The sequence below is a fragment of the Spinacia oleracea genome, chromosome 3, assembly GCF_020520425.1.
Source record: "Spinacia oleracea cultivar Varoflay chromosome 3, BTI_SOV_V1, whole genome shotgun sequence".
NCBI classification, from domain to species: Eukaryota; Viridiplantae; Streptophyta; class Magnoliopsida; order Caryophyllales; family Amaranthaceae; genus Spinacia; species Spinacia oleracea.
Genome location: NC_079489.1, coordinates 120,824,290 through 120,846,740, shown reverse-complemented (window position 1 = coordinate 120,846,740; position 22,451 = coordinate 120,824,290). Strand labels below are relative to the sequence as shown.

The following is a 22,451-nucleotide window of genomic DNA, read 5'->3' as shown; positions in this document are numbered from 1 at the left end:
TTTCTCTTAAAACTCACTTTGAATACTTGAATAATCTCTGAAAATATGTGACCCTAGGCACGTATTTATAGAGTTATGGAAAGGGAATTGGAATCCTAGTAGGATACGAATTAATTAAACTTAGAATCCTACAAGAACTCTAATTAATTAATTTATCTTTTTAGGAATAGGAATTTAATCATATACTAATTCTAATAGTTTTAGGAATCATGCATGAACACAAACTCACACACACACGGCAGCCACGAGGGCCGCCCATGCGTGTGCGTGCGAGCAGCAGCCCACGCAGCGAGGCCATGGCCTTGGCGCGCGCTGGGCCTGCCTTGCGGTGGGCCTGGGCGCTGCCTTGGCTGGGCGCGCGTTTGGCTTGCTGGGCGATGGCCCGACTTCGTGCTGGGCCTTCGTCCGGCAGGCCTCGTCCGATGCTAATTCGTACGATACGCTTCCGATTAAATTCCCGGTTCCGAAATTCATTTCCGATACGAACAATATTTAATATTTCCGATTCCGGAATCAATTTCCGTTTCGAACAAATATTTAATATTTCCGTTTCCGGAATTATTTTCCGATTCCGATAATATTTCCGATTCTGACAATATTTCTGTTTCCGGCAATATTTCCGATTCTGGCAATATTTCCATTTCCGATAATATTTTCCGATACGTACCATGTTTCCGTTTCCGGCAACATCTACGACTTGGATAATATTTATATTTCCGATACGATCCATATTTCCGTTTCCGGCAATATCATCGTTTCCGGAGTATTCATTTCTTGCCTGTGACGATCTCAGCTCCCACTGAAACCAAGATCCGTCGATTCCGAATATCCATAGATGGAGTATCTAATGCCATTAAATACTTGATCCGTTTACGTACTATTTGTGTGACCCTACGGGTTCAGTCAAGAGTAAGCTGTGGATTAATATTATTAATTCCACTTGAACTGAAGCGGCCTCTAGCTAGGCATTCAGCTCACTTGATCTCACTGAATTATTAACTTGTTAATTAATACTGAACCGCATTTATTAGACTTAACATAGAATGCATACTTGGACCAAGGGCATTATTTCCTTCACAAACATCACACTGTATGGGCGGACTCGGTTGATGCAAAACTGATTTGGCGATTGATCAAAAAGTACAGTACGTGAATGGAGTTCTTCGTGAAATGAGTTCTCGAAGCTGACATTTGAAAAATGAAGGTGGTATTTTGGATTTAAATGGCATATTTTGTAATACTTAAGAATAATTACATAATGTTTTGTCGTAGTACTTTGGTTTCGTTTCACATTTGGACTTGTGTAATATTCTTTATTAAGGTTTTGCTCTATTACTCAAATTGCAGTACTTATCTATTACTCAAATAAATTCAGTTTTTGCTCTATTATTTAGAAAGACTTAAATCGCAGTACTTAATCTATTACTGAAATTGCAGTACTTATCTATTACTGAAATTGCAGTACTTAATCTATTACTGAATTTGCAGTACTTATCTATTACTCAAATTACAGTATTAAACAACGATATTATAATAGAGTATATTCCACTAGGAAAACTCTTTAATATACCTTTGTTTCTCATCAGCAGAAGAAACTGAACACGAAAACATTTTAATATGGTATAACCTGGAAAACAACAAAGCCTACTTATCCCAAATAGGGAAAGGAACAAATTTTCAAAGTACTAGATTAATTAAGGGTGATAAAGAGGAGAAAATCATAGGAGATTTCACAATAAAGAGAATAAAACAGGGGTGAAGTAAAAATACATCAACAGTTTTATTATAAGTAAAAAATAGATCACCAATTTTCCGTTTGATTTGAAGAATAATTTTATTGGAAGAAATAGATTTCAAAACATTATATAGATTACTAATGTTAGAAGTTGATCCCGAATAGGAAAACGACAAAGCCAACCTTTTTCCTACTTAGGAAAACGAAAGAAATTTTCAAAGTGTACAAGGATTTGTTAAAGAGGAAAAAATCATAAAATATCTTAATCATGGAAGAATTTGGAATAAAGAGAAAGAACACAGGGGTGAAGTAACAATAGATTACCAATTTTATTATAAGTTCCTAGGTTATTTTATGTTTGAATCATATTTTGTGAATAATTTTATTGGAGGAAATAGTTTTTAAAACATTTTATAGATTTGTTCATTCTTTTAAAAGTTCACCATTTTCTGTTCTATTGATTTGCTCTGCGGTTTCGAGATTTGAATTCAGAAGCCGTTTGGACTACAAGTGTTTGGTACACCATAATATATACAATTACATTATAAGAGAAGGTATTGTGTAATGCACCCTTCCTCAACCACATCGGCCTCCCCACATGGCTCATAGTGCAACGTCACCTCCCAGAACTAATTGTTCAACACCGTCATTAATTTCATTGATCGGGTGAAGTAAAAGATATTGTAGAGCGTACTCCCGAAATTTAAGTTCATACGTTGCGTAAGCCTGCAAATACGCCAAATATTCCGATAAGAAAGACTTTCGTGCACATTAAAATAAAGATAGATTAGGTTTGGAAACTTGGGTTTGCATTTGAAATACATGATTCGAGATCTAGAAATTGAAATTCTGAATTTCGAGTATTTGGAAAACTTTATAAATTTTAGAGCTGTGTTGGGCCAATAGTAAACGGTCGGGTAATAGACGGGCCCCGACCGGGCCCAATTGAAATAGGCGTTTGAATTCAGAGCTCTGCCCAGTCAATCTCCATGATTGGCGAGTAAAACATTGTCAAAATATACAATCTGCATATTTTGACGGCGAAAACCCTAATCGACGGCGAAATTAGACCGCGCAACTCACTATTCCAGCTCCCAAATCAATCCAACAAGTATAAAATCAACAAATCATGAAAATATAATGATCATATATATCACATGATAGGAAAATTCAACAAACACAACCAGAAATTGGAAAATGAAAATAAAAAATATACAAGATCTTAAAATTAATCTTTTCAATAAAAGCCCAAATTAAACAGACCTGGTGAGATTCGAGAAGATGAAGAGGTCAGCGTTGGTGGTTGGTTGCGGATCTATATTTCTTTATGTGCTTAGAATTGATTAACCGTTATTTCTTCTTCCCACGACCTTTAACAACCCTTTTAAATATAAACCCCCTACGCATCTAATCAAATAAAGGGCCCAACACGTTTTCAAACGGCTGAGCAGAGGCTTTTACTACAACATACTTTGTACTTCCAAATGCAATTTGGGGAAAGCCAATATACTTTTACTACACATCGTCATCACCGAGTATAATATTTGGCTTTCCCCAAATTGAAAAAAATAGTTCCCAAACATGTTATTTGAGGCAATTCCATCATTTTAAATGAAAAAATAGTATCCAAACAGGCCATTAGAGAATTCTCAACCATCCATCCCTAATCCAGGTCATATAACAATATAGCACATGCGGGATAGTATTATTCGATCTGCTGACCATGGAATATTGGACCAAGACCATGAGCAAATAAAAAAACCACTGTGTCTCTTTCACCCCTCGGTGCAATCATCTCCTTCCACCAAGGGGCTTAGGGAAATATTTCTTGGAGTCCAAAGGCGCCTCCAAAAGCCTTAATTGCTCCATTAGACATACATGTCATAAGAATTAAACCGCATATTGTGCCTTATGCCAGGTTGTGTTCTAGCAGGCCCCATGGGGCAGCCCATGCCTTGCTTAGCGTTGGTAGGAGCAGGAACAACATATAGGGCCTCACGCGCATGGCCAAGGTGTAGGAGCAGTAGCAACATATTGCCGCACGCGCATGGCCAAGGTGTTAGGCCTTGCCATCGCTGCAGCGCCGTTGCATGTGCTGGCGTGGGTTGACGCCAGTGCTAACGTGGCCTGCAGGCATTGGTAGTGCGCGATATTCCAACAAAAATTTACACAATACAACACAAAATATGTATTCACAATCACCCCAAAAAAGAATGCTTTCGATGTAAATCTTTCCATAAACCAACCAATAAAAACAGCCACAAGCACCTCAAAAGCTACAACCATCCCATGCTCCAAATATATATATATATATATATCTCCCAAACAAATACAAATCCATAATAGTGCAAGTGGACACTCCAAAAAGGCCAAAACTTAAAAGCGCCGTTGGGTCTGTTAGTCCTTAAATTATTTATGTAAGTTCTTTGTAAGAAATTGTATACCCTAGTTCATTTACAAAGTTACTTACCTGGTACAACACAAAAGACGTCATCACAATTACCCCAAAAAGGAATGCTTTCGATGTAAATCTTTCCAAAAACCAACCAATAAAAACAGCCACTAGCACCTCAAAAGCTACATCCATCCCATCCCCCAAACAACTACAAATCCATAGTACCAAACAGGCCAAAACTTAAAAGGGTCGTTTGCTCTGTTAGTCCTTAAATTATTAATGAAAGTTCTTTGTAAGAAATTGTATACCCTGATGCATTTACAAAATTAATTCACAAAGACCATTGTTAACCATCTAAGACAATTGTTAACCATGTGCAAAAAAATCACTATTTTCCATCTCTATATATCCACTTTCCCACTCATCATTTTTCATTTTCCCCATTTGCAAAAAAAATTCCATACCCCTCTCTTATCCATGAGCAAAAGAAAAACTCCTCACCCCTCTTTCTCTACCCCCACTTCCCTCTGTAATAACAACAATAATAATAAAAAAATAAAAAATAAGAAAATGAGTGATTACGTTTTTGGTACATATATCCTTAATAGATTACGCATGAGGTTAAAGATACCCAAAAAGCCTTTTACAACTCTTTGGGACATGGTCTCAATTGATTTTAAACTAGAATACACTCTATATTCTTCTTGTAAATCAAAGATGCATCTCACACAATAGATTCATCTTTCAAAGAACTTAAGAACTTATCATGGAGATAGAGAAGATCATCAAGTGTAATCGATTCATCATTTTGAGGAACAAAGGTGTAGTTGCCATTTTTTTTGGTGTTAAAAATATCAAAAAGAAAACCAAGGAAAACTAAACTAAAACTAGACTCGAATTCGAAAGCTAAACTCAATAAACAACAACCGCTCCCCGTCAACGGCGCCATTTTGACTAAGCGATTTTCGGGTCGTTGAACGAATACCACCAAATCAAACAAGATTTATAAGAACATAGAGTTGTAATGATTATAGCGGCAAGTTCGGGATCGTCCCAAGAGAACGGTGAGAATGAGTCTAACAAAATTAAGCTAGCTTAGAATAGGAAAATGAATTCGATAATAATAACTAACAATTCTACACTAATTAACAAGTCAATCAATAAGGAATAAGCTAGGGGAATTAGGGATGTTTTACTTGAATAAGCCGGACGGGGCCCACAATTTAATCCGCCCTATCAATACTCGCCACGTCATTGTGTATGTGGTACCTCAAACAATATTTCTTAATTCTATTTCTAAAACTCTAAATCCTACAATATTTCTTAATTCTATTTCTTAATTATGTGAGGTACCACATACACAATGACGTGGCGCACGGGTATTGATAGGGCAGACTTAATTGTGGGCCACGTCCGGCTTATTCAAATTTTCGTTTGGAATTTGAATTTGAATTTCAAATTTGAATTTTTTATTTTTTTAAAGCGTTCTGAAACTAGGTGGTTCTCTCTTTCTCTCTCTTCCTTTCAATCCTGAAAAAATGAATGACGTGGCATCCGTTGGTTTTCAGAAAAAATCTGAAAATTCAAAATTTCGGTTTGAAATTTTAAACCAAATTTGAATTGAAATTCAATTTTTTTTTATGTTTTTAATTAGTTAGGAGAGAGAAATTACGCTCTATGAGCAACTTCATCCCCAAATCTGAAGCCAAGCCGCCAAGTCAAGAATCACGATCTCAACACTCCTCACATCGTCATCATCGTCATGCTCCTCCTTTTTATCGTCATCTTCATTTTTAAATTTTGCATTTTCAGATTTTTTTCTGGCCAACCAAAGAAAACCCTAATCTTCTTTCAAACACAGAAGCTTTCCAAAGTACAAGAGACAAACAAATTTGGAAGATATTCCTCTATTTGGACGAAGAGCAACGATGAAACAAGCCTACCGTTCGTCCTCTTCTCTATAAGACTAACCCACAATTTCTTTGTTTGATGGGATATCCGTTTTCTACTATTGCAGATGATTTTTGTGCGATTCTTGTTGCTCTTCCCAGTTATTCAGTTACAAAGTTAGTCATATATTTTGATGCGCGCCCCACATACACAAATACGTGGCCCTCACTAGTTGGAGTGATAATAGAGCGGACGAATTAAAAAATAAAAATATATATTAATTTTTGAATTTTGAATTCAAATCTGATCCAATATTTCAAAACCAATTAGGAAAATTTGAGAAGTGGTCCTCCAAGTAGTGAGTGCCACGTATTTGTGTATGTGGGGAGCACACAAACAGGCCAAAACTTAAAAGCGTCGTTTTCTGTTAGGCCATGTTTAGTTCACCTTATTCATGACCTTATTCAGATTTAATCAGATCAGATCAGACCAGATGATCAGATCAGAAAAAATAAGTTCAAATCAGATCAGATCAGATGAGATCAGACCCAGACCAGATCAGATCAGGAGAAATAAGGTGAACTAAACGGGGCCTTAGTCCCTAAATTATTAATGAAAGTTTTGTGTAAGAAATTGTATAACCTGAATCATTTCCCCGTTCTGGTAGTTTTTCAGACTTTTATGTTTCCTATTTAATTTTCACTATACCCTTTTTGGTATGTTTTCAAAAATCGACAAGTTAATATCTTTTTGGCTGTTCTAAAGACCTGGGATTATGATGTGTTTATGATTGTTAGATGGGATTTTATGAGTTGAATTAAAATGTGTTTATGGATTCTTGTTCTTTAGTTTTTTTATTGACTACTAATATTGAAAGCGACTTTTTTTATTGGATATTTGATGCTGAAAATGTGGTTATACTCACGTGTTTGCAGTCACAATGATCTGTACAAATCAGTTCTGATGTGAACATATTGGTTCTACAAGGATTGTACATGATTGGTAAGAATCAGTTCTGATTGTACGTGATTTTCTTATGTGCGCCAAATATACACAACGATGTGGCATCTTTTGATATCTCGAAAAAAATTGGGTCCCTTTCCAAATTTTGAATTTTCAACCAGTTTTGAATTTGAAATTCAAAAAGTAATAGAGAGAGTGACGAATTAAAAAAATATATTAATTTTTGAATTTCAAATTCAAAACAGGTTGAAAATTTAAAACCCAACTTTTCAAAATTTGGAAAGGGACCCAATTTTTTCGTCTAATCAAAAGATGCCACATCGTTGTGTATAAATAAGAAATCTTATTTCTCATTGCCAAAATCTAATGTTTTTAAAAGCATTTTTTATTCTAAAATAAATTAGAAATATTATTTCTCATTTGTCGAAATCTAATGATTTCTTATGTGGCGCTCTAATAACTGAGAAAATATGCCCCCTTTAATTATATATATTATGTTAGTGTTTCATTTTGGATTGAATTCGTTATAGTTTTATTTTTAAATTATTAGAGTTTTTTTATTTATTTTGGATGGAATTGTATATATTACTCCCTCCATTCCTTTATGTTGTTCCCATAAGGAATGTTGGGGGTTTTTTAAGAAAACTGAATCTTTATTTGTATTGGGATATGAGTAATGATTGGGTGTAAGAATAATGATTATGTGTAAGAGATTATATATTTAAAATAAAGGAAGGAGAGAGAAAATATTAAAGAAATAAGATAAATAGGAGATATTTTATTATTAACAACAAAAAAAAAAAACCAGTTTAATTCAAACCAAAAAAATCAAGAAAAATCAAACCAAAACATTCAACAAACAATCAATAATTCGACCAAATCAACAATCAAGATTTCGAACAAAAAAACCAAGATTAAATTTGAACAAAAAACCCAAATTAAATTCGAACAAAAAAATCAGATTTGAAATCAACAAATCAACAAACAAAACAAACAATCAAGAAAATTTGACATAAATAAACCCAAAATTTCGGTACAATGAACCCAGAAGTTCGACATAAATAAACCCAGATGAAAATTACACCCAAAATTCATCCCAAAATTCAACCCAGAAATTCTAGATTTATTCTTGACAAAATATAACCCAGAAATTTGACCAAAACAACCCAAAAAATCGAGAAAATCAACCCAAAATTTCGCCCAAATCAACCCAAAAATTCGAATTAATCAACCTAGAAATTCGACAAGCAATTCAACCAAAATTAACCCAGAAATTCGACAACAACCAGCCCAAAAATTCGACCAAAATCAACCCAAAAATCCAACTACAATCAACCCACAAAATTCGACCAAAATCAACCAAAAAAATTTGACAAAAATCCGACCACAATCAACCCAAAAAATCAACAAAATTCGACCAAAATCAACCAAAAAAATTCGACATAAATCAACCAAAAAACCCGACCAAAATCAACCCAAAAATTCAATAAAAATTAACCAAGAAATTCGTCAAAATATCGAAATCAGCCATCTCAAAATTAATTCGAGAAAATTAAACCCAGACATTCGACTAAAAAACAGAAAATTAAACCTTGAAATTCGAGAAAATTATACCCAAAATCAACCACCAAATTTAACCCAAAAAATCAGCCAAAATAACGACCAAAATCAATCCAAATTTTCGACAAAAATCACCCAAAAATTCGACAAAAACACACACAAAAATAAATTAATACTCACTTGATCCTTAGTATCACTCACGATTTTGAGGATTTAGAGGTCAAATTCGGCCATGAAAACTCTAGATCTAGAGTTTTTATGGTCGAATTTCACGATCTAAAGCCATAATACATGCGGCGGAGGTTTGGTTGCAGTGGTGGCGGTGATCTCGTTTTTAGATCTGAAGAATGGAGAGTTGTTTTGGAGGAGAGAGAGTGAAAAGTTGAGAGGAGGAGAGAAACGGATGAAGAGAGAATGAAGAGAGAGACTAAGAGATAAGAAAATGAAGAGAGAGTGAAGAGAGAGAGTAAGAAAATGAAGAGAGAGAGACATCCGAAAGAGGTGAGAGAGTGAAAGGGAGTGAAAGGGACGGGGAGTGGGTTTGGGTTATGGGGAGTGATTAAATAATTAAATAAGGTTGGTGGGGAAAAAGAGGGTGGAAAAAGGGTAGAATCTTAGGGTTTTTTGGTAAATAGTGGGGAATCTTAGGGTAAATTGGTAAAAAAATTATGGCCAAAAATAGTAAAGATTCAGTAGGGGAACAACAAAAAGAAACGCCAAAAAAGGAAATGGGAACAACAAAAAGGAATGGAGGGAGTAGTAATTAATTAATTTATATATCTTCGTGGCACCTAATTATTTATATATGTGGCAATCGTCTTTTAATATTAAAAATGTAAATTTGACACATAATTTAGAAATATTATTTTTTATTTGCCAAAACTATTGGATTTCCTACGTGACACTCTAATATTGAATTAGTATTTGATTTTGGGTTGAATTTTATTTTAGATTTCATTTTTAAATTCTTGGGCGGAAATAACATCAGAAATTTTTGGGCGGAAATAAAATTTAAATTATTTTTAAATTAGCCGCTTATCTTATCTCCTCTTTAGGGTTTTCAAAAATCAGCGTTTATAGGGCGGAAATAGCAAAACAAAATCAGAAATTTGGTTATTTTCGACGCTTTCTCTTCAATTCTATTTTTTTGCGTTAGATCTAATAAAACTATTTCTTCTGTTCAGGAAATATCGCACCATTCGTTTTTTGCACTATTTACACTACAACTTTGGCCATTTTTTGTATTTGTATGTAAGGACATTTTAGTCACGTGGGGTCATTTGGGGTCTCTAAACAAAGGCTAATCCTAAGACACAATGCTAGACAGAAGGCTAATCCTAAGACACAATGCTAGACAGAAATCCGGCCAATCAACAAGTGCCGCGTCATTACGTATATTGACTTCCACATAACATACATGTAACATCATACTTCTGACACTAACAATTACTTTCGTATAAAACACAAAGTCTAGGACAAAAATGATTGGTTACCTCTAGCCAAGAGGCCCAATACTTGACTGATCGAATTGGTGGACTGAAGGACAAAGATGAGGCATAGCATTGGATTGTCAGCATTAATTTGTTCCTTGAAACTCGTTCTACAGAACACGAGTTCTATAACATTCGCTTGTGCTTGCCATGGAGGTGTTGACCCTAGAACCGCATTAAGAACCCTAAGGCACGAAGGAACCTGTAAAATTTTGCATTTAGAATTTTCCTTTAAGTGGCCAAAAACTTGATTGTCAATACCAATAAAAATATTTTATAACCAAACGACTTACCACTAGGTATCCTAGTTTGTTATACAACGGCAGAGAGGTGATCTCCTAGAGTCATACCTAATCAGCTTGAGGCTTGCAGTATCTATTATTTGTACAAACCACCAGTTCTTAATAAAGAAGGGCAGCACAAACTGCAAAACAAAAAAGAATCATGCATCATTGCTATAGATATAGATATTTGGTGTTTATCATTAATGGGGTATGAACTTTAAAGGTAAAGGCGAATATTACCTTGATCACATCTGTCAAAACAAGTTTGTGAAGCTCAATGTCAACCTTGACCGCATCAACGAGTCTATCCAAATTGTTGTCCGTGTATTTCTTGTCATAGTTTATGAATTGGGCGTCTAGGTAAGAACCCTGGTTTGGCCATAGATTAGCATCAAGCGTCAATTATTGTTCAACACGTAGCCATCTCTAACACAAAGTATCATACTACTATTAAAATTGAAGTACAATTTGAACTTTTACCAGAAGAAAGGGCGGGAACACATAGAACTGATTAGATTCACGATTATCATAGTTGCAGCAAGCAACAATGGCACCAATAACCTACGAGTATTGAAACTGTTATTCAATCGTCCAACAAAATATATTAACTAAACTTCAGGAAAAAAAATCAAAGTACACACCTCATTGATAATCTTGCCCCTCGAGTCAAAGCAGAATCTGAGGGTAGACCTAGTCAGGGAAATACCTATTTCTCTTACACTGAAAAGGATATGTGTCTCGTTCCTATAAGGACGAATACGCAATTAATATAAATGATTCATACGTCAAAGGCAACAATTCTCAAATAAGTGCTCACAGAACCTTAGTTTAGTTACAAACCCTTTATTATCTATAATCTCCCTAACCAATCTTCTGACGTCGGGCCTAAGTTATGAGGGAACCGGATATGTGGGATCCAGACGTTTTCTCTTCTTGGTTCTTCCAGCCAACTTATCAGCATTCCTTTCACGATGTACCTCCTGTAGAAGATTTCCGCCCGACACTCAGCAACAATAGCAGTACATACCAAGTAGTATATTATCAACAACACAACCAATCACAAAGTCAGGTTTGTTTTACCTCTTCGTTGACTGTGATTTTAATTCAGCAGCGCCTTGACTCCGTGTTCTCGGTGGGAATGACATTGTACCACGTTCACGCTCATCCTGCAATCAATATAGAAATCGAGACTTACAAAATTGCGTATAATGCAAGTGAAAATGTGAATTTTTGAGTCTTACCTCCAAGTGACCGGACTTCTCGCTGTTCAATTTTCTCTTCCTCGTGCGCTTGCCGCCATGGAAAATGGGTATGAACGCGTGGCGGGGAGGAGTAGGACGCTCTCGGGGGTTGAAGACAGGACCAGGCTCCGCGGTTTGATCAGTACCTAGTTTGTCCCAACTGGGTAACACATACGGTGTGCCAACTGGGTATTTCAGTCCATACATTACATTGTGAACCACCTGGTGCAAGAGCAACGTTACTCGTGTAACATGAATTTAACTACGACTATTACTATTGCGCAAATATAACTACGAGTACAATAGGAAGCGAGCCTAGCAATGTGAGAACTCTATCTAATATCAGACTTTCGAGTACTTTTATAAAAAATATGTACCTCCGCATGACCGTATTCCCCGTTTTGGTTTGTATCCCCTTGAATGGCGCATACCATGTCATCTTGTAGCCAAGTGGAAATTCTAGCCTCGTTTGTATTCCACCTTAGTCCCCTGTCATTTTGATACCTGATTCTGTCAAGGTAGGTAATCTACCATTCCAGAGAGTCAGTAAACAATCTATTTGAACCCAGATTTACAAACTTTAACAAATAATAGGATGAACGTATTAACAATATTAGACTTAAGAGAAGGACGATTCCATCACCCTTAGCTCCCTTCCCGACATCATCACTACGCCCATGCTTCTTCATCCAACGAAGCACAAACTCTGACCAATTCAAGCGGCGTGGCTCCTCAAGGAATCTACGCGACAGATAAATAACCAATTTGGGACTAATAAAATAATGTTTTGTCGCGCAGAGCAAGCATCCAAGAACCAATAGCGTGTAATGCCTCAAAAACAAGACCAAACTCTCTACCTCTGCAATGCATAGGTTGTAACGTAGTTGAACGTTATGTTATCATTTTCATTCTTGTAGAATTTGATCATAGCCTGTGCTTCAGGTTCTGTCATTGTAAGACCTTGAGGAAGGTTATCGGTTTTGTTTCCAAAGGGTAACCCAGTGATAAAGCCTATCACGTCTTCTGTAATAGCAACCACATACTCCTTTCTTATGGTCAGGGTTCCTGCATCCGCATCCCACCTTTTATGCAACCAACACATGAACTTTTTGTCCAGTTTACCGATTTTCAGTTCCAGTATAGCACGTAAGTGGGATTTCGCAATCCAGCTCTTCCTTTCATAACTCAGATATTGTTTCACGTCCATCACTTGCCAGGGCCTGAACCTACAGGTATAAGGGTGCATCAACATGTCCAAACAAACATGAATTAGTAAATATCACTAACTAACATAGTAACTTTGTTAAATGTTAATACCACCCCAAATTCATCTATGTTCAGAAAATGCAATATTTAGTTTTCAATATATAAAACCATGTTTTCAATAAGAAATTCAAGTCAATGAAGTGGATTAATTATTCTCAGTATGTAATTATCCTTCGTGATTGCGAAGAAACTCGTTCAGACAGTAAGTGAGACCATTACTGGTTTCCTCGCTTTTTTACAGGCTAATTTGGGTCTCCCCGCACCCCTCTTTTCCCCTGGTGCTGTAGGAGCCTTCAGTTGTGTAGTGGCTCTGGTCCTGCGCTTCCTCTTTTCCCCACGCTTTTTTCTGTGCCGGGTCATCGTCGCCTGCTACAACCAAATTAGAATCGCCCAAGCAAGAGATAAAGTTACTGTCACCATTGTGAAAAGGGCTAACAGGAAGACAGAGTTATTTATTCAAAATGATGTTATACTCCAGCAACATTATGCTATGAGGCTCTAGAATATTTAAATATTAAAAAACTATAACGAATCGTTAATAAACAAACCTATTTGTTTTAAACCATAATAGTTATTCAACATGAAAACTCCAGTTGCATTATGTTTTAAGTTGCACAAATGACAATTCAAAAAAATGTGCTTCATAAATGGATAAATAAAAATGAAAATCCAGAGGCATTGTGTACGCAAAGTCCTGTAGGGGTCTATGAAACGGAGTAAATAATTCATAAAAATAATACGAAGTAGAAAGTCAGTGAACAGGTCTCACACTCTCAGGAACGGAGCAAATAATTCATAAAAATAATACAAAGTACTAAACCTACTACGGTGGAGATCCGTTCGTACTCCAAGGTAGAACGATTCGTACTGCTTCGTGTGCGAGTTCAACCTAATTCGACACAATCACCAAGTTGATCGATTTCTCGTCTTCGTCTTCGTTGCCGCGTCACCATTGTTAACTGATTTTGACCTTCCATCATGAAAATGGTAGACGGATATATACGTGTTTTGATCTATTGTAATCTCGACTCTTGTTCGCCATTGCTGATTCAATCCAGAGTCTTCTGCATTCCTGCGTGAAAATGGAGGAGAGAGAAAGAGAGAAAGAAAACATGAAGGTAGAGGAGGGAGAAAGTATATTTTAAGCCTGGTTGATGGGCGGGTATATCACTTAATAACGGGGCGCCCCGATTGTCGGCCACTTAAAATCAATTATGGTAAGGGTAAGGGTCAGGGTTAGGTCATGCGGATGAAGGGAACTGTCCAAAAATGACCAAAACCGCCCGAATCCCCTTAACCGACCATGACCCAAAATTTTGTCTAAACATACAGATAAATCAAAACTGATAACCGATTTTAAACCGATGTTGTATGACTCGAACCCTACGCCCGACCGAACGCTAACCGATAACGAACTAACCCGAATGAAAAAAGATCAGAACCCAAAACCAGAACCGACAATGACCTAAACCCAATTTTTACCACGTCACTTAGTGACTCAACCTCTGGAGTACATATTTTACGCTTGAATATATTGAGTTGACTAAATCAGATATTGACGCGATCATCACTCGTGCCCGATAGCGAATTCGACCTGCGTTTTGACACACCCAAAAATTATCCGATCCGAACTTGACCCAATACCCGAGATTATATCTGCTTACAAACCCGATTCATACCCGACCCCAACATGACTTGCCCCGTACCCGAGATGACCCATCCGAAAGCCAACCCGACTGAACCTGACTTGCACCCGAGTGATAAAGTGATACGACATAACCCGACCCGATCATGGGCTGAGACCCGAGATGTCATGACCCGGACCCGACGACCTGTTTTGACACAATGTACTACTGGATCGTTGCTTGTAAAATTTAATAACGAAGTTTATGTAATTGGTAATTGAAAATAAAATAAAAGTAAAACTATAAACATGGGAGATGGAGATGAGTGGAGGTCTATTTGATTATTCAAATAAAATGTTATAAGGGCTTCCATTTAATACCGATTTAAAATTCTAACCAAAATTAGAAATTGGACCCATTTCTTACGGCAAATTATGAAGTGCCACGCCAAAGATTAGGTATGGCCCACGTCAAACTGTCCATCACTTGATCATGTTAATTTTGTTGTCAAAGTGGATGCTGCACACCCCCCTTTCTGCATCATATGCTATCATCTGTAGGGATGCACATCACAACTACATTTTTGGATTGGCTGGTGCCACCAATTTAGGGGCACCTTTTGCTGTTGAAAACACATGCAATACTCCTTGCAATCTCATGGGTAAATGCGAGGCAGTGGACAAGGGTCACAGATTTTCTACAATTGAGAGTTTAGAGACTCATTTTCATTTGCCGCATTTGCCCATAATTGAGCATCAACTCCATAACTGCAATATATAAGGATTACACACAGAAAAAAGCACATCATAAATCACCAACATAATTAAAAAGTAACAAGCCTACCTTCTCTAGCAACTCCAGTATCTGTTCCTTGAAAGGCTCCAATAACTGGAATTTGCAACGCTTCAGGTCCTTGCCATGCTGCAGATGCCGCTTGTGAGTGGCAGTCTTGAGATGCCCCTTATGATTCGTAGTCATCTGTCACTGGTGGTCCTGTTAGGAGGAGTTCATTCCTCGTTTCTTGATCATTGACGATATCACCAGGAAATTTATTGGTTTTCCAAGGATTTCATCCATATCGTTACTCGGTTTTCCAAGGATTTCATCCATATGATCCATATATATTGACGAAACAGTTATCATTGACTCTTGTATCACAAAACAATTTTATGTTGTTTAACTAAAATGTAACATTCTCACCATCCTAAACGAGCTCACATCGTTGACCAGGCTGGTGAAGTCAAAGTATTGGCCAAAATTAGACCTTGAATCCTCATCTTCCAGACGAACCTATAACAACAACAAGAGGTCACACACGTAATCAATCCCTTTCCTTAACTATGGGACACGCAATCAATCCATTTCACATGATCTATCATATCTCATCCTAGTGCACCCCCTCAACTATTTTGAGAACGTACATGGATCATATTTAGAGCACAAGAACCGTGGGACTTGATAAAACCATGAAGGACGGACTCATTTCATCTTGGCAGACTAGACTTACAAATGCAGACTAGACTAATAACAGACTGTAAAGAAGCAGTAGAGGAAATATAAGAGAACCAATAAATGCAGAGTAGACTAACAACACTTATTACAAAATGCACGCAACTACTTGGGAAAATGACAGGAATTAAAATAAGATTTGAGGGAATGGAGATAAACAAGCTAGCGGATGCACAGGGGCAAAGGAAGCACAGAAGGACAAGGAGTTCACATACACTGTCCTGGCTTTGCCACAAGTCCTCCACACTGAATTGCTCATCTTCGGTGAGGACAATCAAATCTTTTCCAGTGGTAGTCAGTTCAGTTGCCTTATCAAAAAAGGGCATGGTCATTACACAGTTATACTATTGGTTGCTTCAACAAAATTAGAATCCAAGGTTCTATTAGTACTAACCATTTCGGGTAAAGATATTGCCAAATCTCTCCTTACTTCAGATGTTGTAATATCTGTCAGTACTTGTTCTATTTCATTGAGTCCAGTGAATGTCAAGTCATCATCTGCATCTGCAATGGTATGATGTCCAACATTTCCCGGAACAACCCAGCCATTTTCTACGGGATCTTCAGCCTCGGACTGTGGTACCCTGGTTCAAGATATACTGGAAGTAACGTGCACACACCACAATCATTCATCAAAATGCATAATATCAAAGAGGGGCATTCACCAAACACATGAAAAGCCATATTCCTTAAACAAGTACATTTGAGGATTAACAATATAGACAGGAAACTTCATGTGTAGAAATTTTATGTATCATAATTAGGATATATAATTTGTATCTAGTTTCCTAATCCTAATCCTTCTAGGTTAACTTTGTTTAACCTTATACAAGTTGTAGTAGCCATGACTATTAACACAGATCGAAGTACATAATGTCTTTCTTGTTTTTATGATTTTTGACTCAACTTAATTAGCTAGTTCTGATCAATTTTATTAGATCTCCTGACTTCTCCGTATTTGCCAAGAAAGTTACGCTATTTTGTAAATAAACAAACACCACATGATAAAAACTTATTGTAAATGCAAAATTTGCATAGAAACAGGTATAGAAAACCATGCTTAGTGTACTTCAAATTTTCCAAATTTGGTTAACGAATATTGCGGGTCCTTATGTTCAAACCATGCTTAGAGTACTACATAATACACGCACAATTATAAAAGAACATTGGGAATCGCAAGTAATTCATGTGAATATAGAAATTGTCAATAACTCAAGGGATTCATGGTTTTACATGATTGTATAAAAAGAAAGTCTTACAGAGTCGCTTGAGAAAACCCAAGCACATGCAATAGAGATTTGGAAATTTATACAATAGCGCAACTAGTCTTGTGCTTGAAAACGGCATGATCTTGAAAACGGCTTGAAAACGTGAGGAAGAAGAGAGGGAACCGCCTTCAGAGGAAACGCCTTCAGAGAAAACAAGAGGAGAAAGAGAGATGAATACAGTGGGAAGAAGAAGTGGTATGAATTGGGAAGATGAAGTTGGGAAATGGAGTCATCATAAATGAAAGTGACTTTTCAAAAATGCAGCAACGTCGTCCAAGACCGTAGCGATTTGACTTAACATTTACAGTTTGATGTAGTATGAATTGGTTTTAATTTGCGTTTTTTTTAAAAAATAGGCTGTTTTATATAATGTACATCATTTTAACTAGAAGAAGGAGAATACAAATTGAACAATGGAAATATGATGTTGTGATTATCATGTGTATTAGGAATGTTTTTTATTAATCACCTTGTATAATCTTTTTTTATTAACCTTAATTCAAGTTATCAATTAATTACCTCGTATATAATCTATACTCACTTATTTTTCGAATTCGGTATTACCAAGATGTTTACGTATTACAATCCAAGATGCCACAGGTAATATATGAATATTACTTTTATCGTTAGGAAAACCATCATTTCAATTCGTCTTTTCCATATCTCCTCGAAAATGATATGTTCCGTATCCTTTATTATAATTTCAATTACGTTATACCCCTAACATCGCACGAGGGTAGTTGGATCATTTAATAGGGTGGTAATATAGAGAGGTGACTAGTATACTAAGCTATGATCTTTGTAGGTTCACAAACTAGGTAGAATACAAACTGAATAGGAAGTATGTTTTACATGAAATAAATACAAGTGTCAAATCAGAGAAAAAAAGCTGAAAAGTAGACTTCAATTACCAATGGATTTTCTTTACTATATCAAGCAAGCAATCTATCATTCGCAAATCAGAATTTACATTAATATTACTAGTTTAAGACTTACGTATAATCATATATTCGTATTAATTGTATTTCATAAATATATTTTGGTTTTCATTGCACTAATAATGTAATCAAAACCAAATAAGATAACCCGGTGGACCCTCTAATACAATGTACCTGTAAAAATTTCTCTATTATATAAGTAAAGAGGTGGGGTTATTTTAGTAAATTCACTTTTGGTGTTCTCTAATACAATGTACCATGTTAATCAATATGTTTATATGCATCCTGCTCTATCTAACTTATATGTTTCTTATATTCGCAAGCATCACATTTATATTATACTTTTTACAAGTTATTTCAGGTTTAAATGTAATTACACAACTATGTTTCTTATATTCGCACGCATCACATGCAATTAAGACTAGTTATGTTAATTGTAAGCAATCTTGCACTTTATAAATCAAATTATTCAAAATTACGGTCGTACAATAGATCTTGCACTTTATAACGTCTGCCGTATATAATGATGGAACATACATCCTTTTCAGATAGAGGGTCTAACGATATGTCGTAGTCGCGAAGATGATTTCCACTTGATTCATCCAAATGTACTCGAAATATTGATAATATGCTCAACAAGTGTAACACCCCAAATGTCATGGCCTTTTTAAAAACCAAAATATAATTAAACAAAACCACCCTATTAAACCACTTAGGGGCATTACTGCCACGTGATTACGTTAAAGGCTAACTAACTCAACTAATGCAACAGAACTAACTCAAAATGCTTATCTTTATTGTATAATAAAAACTGAAATAATAATAATGATGTATTTACTAAATAAATTCAGAATCACAACCTCAATAAGTGAACTATTTAAATAAAACCAACTTAAACAAAATCCTAAATAGGTGAAAATCTCCAATAATCTCGTATGTAAGCATGGCACATTATATGATTTTTGTTGAACTACTTGTGATTTCTTTTATTGATTTATTATCTTGAGTCGAGTGAACATGACACCTATATTGGCTTGAAATCTAGATATTATGTTGGCATAAATAGAAAAATGTGGTTATGGATATTTTGGGATATACATAACATGACTATAAGTTTTTTATCAGTAAAGAAAAACTGCATTTAGACGCTATTTAAATTTGAGGCTCTTTCAAAAACCTAGAACCACTATTTCATAAACTAAACTGCCGTTCTTTATACATCCGCCACTTCACACAAATTTCCGTTGGTCGGACATTGTAATTGGTAATGGAGAATTCGAAGATGAAGTATGATTTTCCCTATATCCTTGCTGAATTGTTTACCGATCATATCCTGCCCTGACTTCCGGTAAAGTCTCTAATTCGATTCAAATCTGCACCCTTAAGTACGTAATAGTAAGACATTAATAATAACCATGAGAATAATACAAGTAATATTGTTTGTAGGCAAGTAACTAATTAAGTTTGTTGTTCGGATTAGTGACCCTCTTTAAATATTTTGCTAATTTATATACGGAATGTGTTGATATCGTTTAAGTTCACTTTCTAAAAATATCGTTTGTGATACTGCTAAGGGTTTTGCACCCCTATGTAATAGTAAGACATTAATAATAACCATAAGAATAATAGAAATAATGATCCTCTTTAAGGGAAAAGCAGTCAAAATAACAAGTCTTCTAGTTATCAACTGACACACAAGCATACATATATACAAACAAAATACACAAGGTGATTGCCAACAAATACGACAGATTCTACTATTAATTACCAACAAATAGACTAATCACTGCTGAAGATGATTGCCTTAACTTTCGGGGGGTATTTACAAGTAACACAGAAAAGAATAACATCCTCCTTCTTAATACCCTGCTCGTTGAAGAAAGCATCCATGGAGTCGAACGAGCACCAACAAATAACTCCATTATGGGCCCTCTTCGTTCGCAACTTAATCTTGCACAACAAGTCCTTACAGCTAAAATCAAACTCCATTTCCGATCCTTGCCCAAAGTCCAAGTGGGGACGAGCGTAGTCCATTGGAATGTACTGTAACAAAAGACATGATGGTTTCAAATTTTCAAGCTACTTTAGTTTTAAACAACATAATGTATATAAACACAATGAATGTAAACAGAAAAAGTTAGGTCACCACTGATTTATTTGAAATACACAGCTCTTTGACGAGGTACGCACATCCCTCATTTTGTATCATTTTCATGTAGGCCAATGCTTTCTACACTTGGGGTGTAGAGGCATTTTTAGCAATCTCGTAAGCCCTTGGTATTCCGCGCCTTTTACTCAACCCACTAGGACTCTTAATTTCACCTTCAGCATCACTATCAACGTCAACACCAACACCACCTAACGAACTAGACACGGTATCAACATCAACATCCGCCTCAGGATCCCACTCCATATCCGCAACCCGGACTTTACCGTTTGGTAATTTGATTTGCGTCATCATAGACCCTTCAAACCCAAAATATTCAAATTCAATGGTGTCTCCAACAGCCACCTCATTGTCAACCAGGAATTCCTCCCATCCATTACCTTGGATTGAAAACCTGTTTTCGTCTACATCATAACGGTAGGTCACTGGCCAGCCTTCGTTTCCCCTCCAACCCCAACGAATTAAAGTGCCTCTGTTGAAAGGGTCTGTTTTATCGGGAGTGAAAGTGTCTGGAAATACTTAATAAAATATCAAAATCAAGAATTATAAACACAGGGGAAATGGATAATTGGTCTAAACAAAGGGCCAATAAAGGATGCAATGCAAGTAAATGATAGAAAGGTCTATACAAAGGGACAGTAAAAGATGATCTAAAAGTCAAATTAGATAATTGAGTGAAGATCATTAAGTGATAATTAAGGGAGAGTAAAAGATGATCTAGTAGATCAACAACACACACCACGCGCACTTGATCAGTCGAGCAACATGCTTTAGGGAAAATGTGACAATCACTTCCAATTACATCCTAAATGAACTACCCAAAGATGAGCCAATTACAGTGGCCAATTATAACATGGCCAATTAAACATGGCCAAAGCTTAAGGGAAATTTTCTCATTTATATATTGTATTATTAGCACATTATCATTTCATACCAATCAAATGGTAACTAAACTGACTTACTACACTGACTTACTAATAGATAAATTACAATTATATAAAATCCCTAAAACTACTTCAATTAAAACCCCTAATAGACACTACTTCAATTAAAATCCCTAATACTACATAAATATTAATTACTTTAAGACACAGAAAGTCAACTATTAAACCCAGAGTCAACATATTACTTCAAAACCTAAATAATCAACAAATAATCAACATCATGAGGATGAAACCTACATAATCAACACAGTACCACATATCCTAAATTAAAACCTGATAATCCCTTAATCTACTTAAATTAAAACCCCTAATAGACCTTGGATAAATTAAAACTCCTAATAACCCCAAATACTCCGTAATTCTGAATTACTTTAAAACTCATAAAGTCAACTAATAAACCCAGGATCAACAACATAACCTTTATAATCAATATATAATCAACAGCGTGAGAATGAAACCTACGTAGCCAACACAGTATCATAGATCCTAAATCAACAGAAAACTGACTATAGTGCATAAAGAATAAACAATTACACAAATTAAAAAACCCTAATTGCAATACGTTTCATAACAGTCAAATTCAGATAAACTATATCGATTTGGTAAGTATCACACAAATTACAAAAGCCTTATTTCCTTACAAGGAATCCCATCGTTGTCGCTATCAATTACAATCAGAAATTCTAAATTTGCAATAATCGATAAGAACTTACCATATTAGTTTCTATGCTTGTTACAAGGATGTTGAAAGACCACGTGCTAGGGAATTCAGCCATTTGTGCTTGAAGTTAAGCAACAAACTTGATAGAGAATCTCCGGACAACAGTGGTGTTTGAGTGAGATGCAGAAAAGAGAGATAAGAGGCAGAGAAGATGCATTAAAGAATGAAAAGATGAAGAGAGAGAAGATGCATTTGAAGAATGAAGAGAGAGAAGAGGCATAGTTTTTTCTCGGAAATTAAAGGAGTCTTCAATGTAACACCAATTAGAAAATGGTAAATATGAAATAAAAATTGAGGCGGTACGGAATATACAGAATTAATACATTTCATATTACTAGTAATCTAAACAAGGTAATTGACTTTACTTATTCTGACCGACTCCTATATTTTTCTAAAACACACAATAGTACTGTATTCCATACTTCTAATATTACCAAACAAGAGAAGTGACTTAT

General features: G+C 35.8%; 1 long non-coding RNA gene across 8 annotated transcripts; it reads right to left on the bottom strand.

Annotated features, from left to right (window-relative positions):
• Positions 1-2,043: 2,043 nt before the first annotated feature.
• LOC110796655 (uncharacterized) lies at positions 2,044-13,988 on the bottom strand. 8 transcript variants are annotated; one of them, XR_002535650.2, is made up of 14 exons: positions 13,649-13,962; positions 13,044-13,190; positions 12,416-12,784; positions 12,202-12,299; positions 11,936-12,085; positions 11,559-11,780; positions 11,398-11,483; positions 11,158-11,297; positions 10,959-11,061; positions 10,798-10,878; positions 10,558-10,686; positions 10,327-10,457; positions 10,037-10,235; positions 2,046-2,461 (listed from the first exon to the last, which is right to left on the bottom strand). It is a non-coding gene; the product is annotated as an uncharacterized lncRNA (long non-coding RNA). The 8 variants fall into 8 exon arrangements; XR_002535649.2 differs by having other exon boundaries at positions 2,045-2,461; positions 12,202-12,784; XR_008930964.1 differs by having other exon boundaries at positions 2,047-2,461; positions 11,936-12,299.
• Between the last annotated feature and the right edge of the window lie 8,463 nt (positions 13,989-22,451).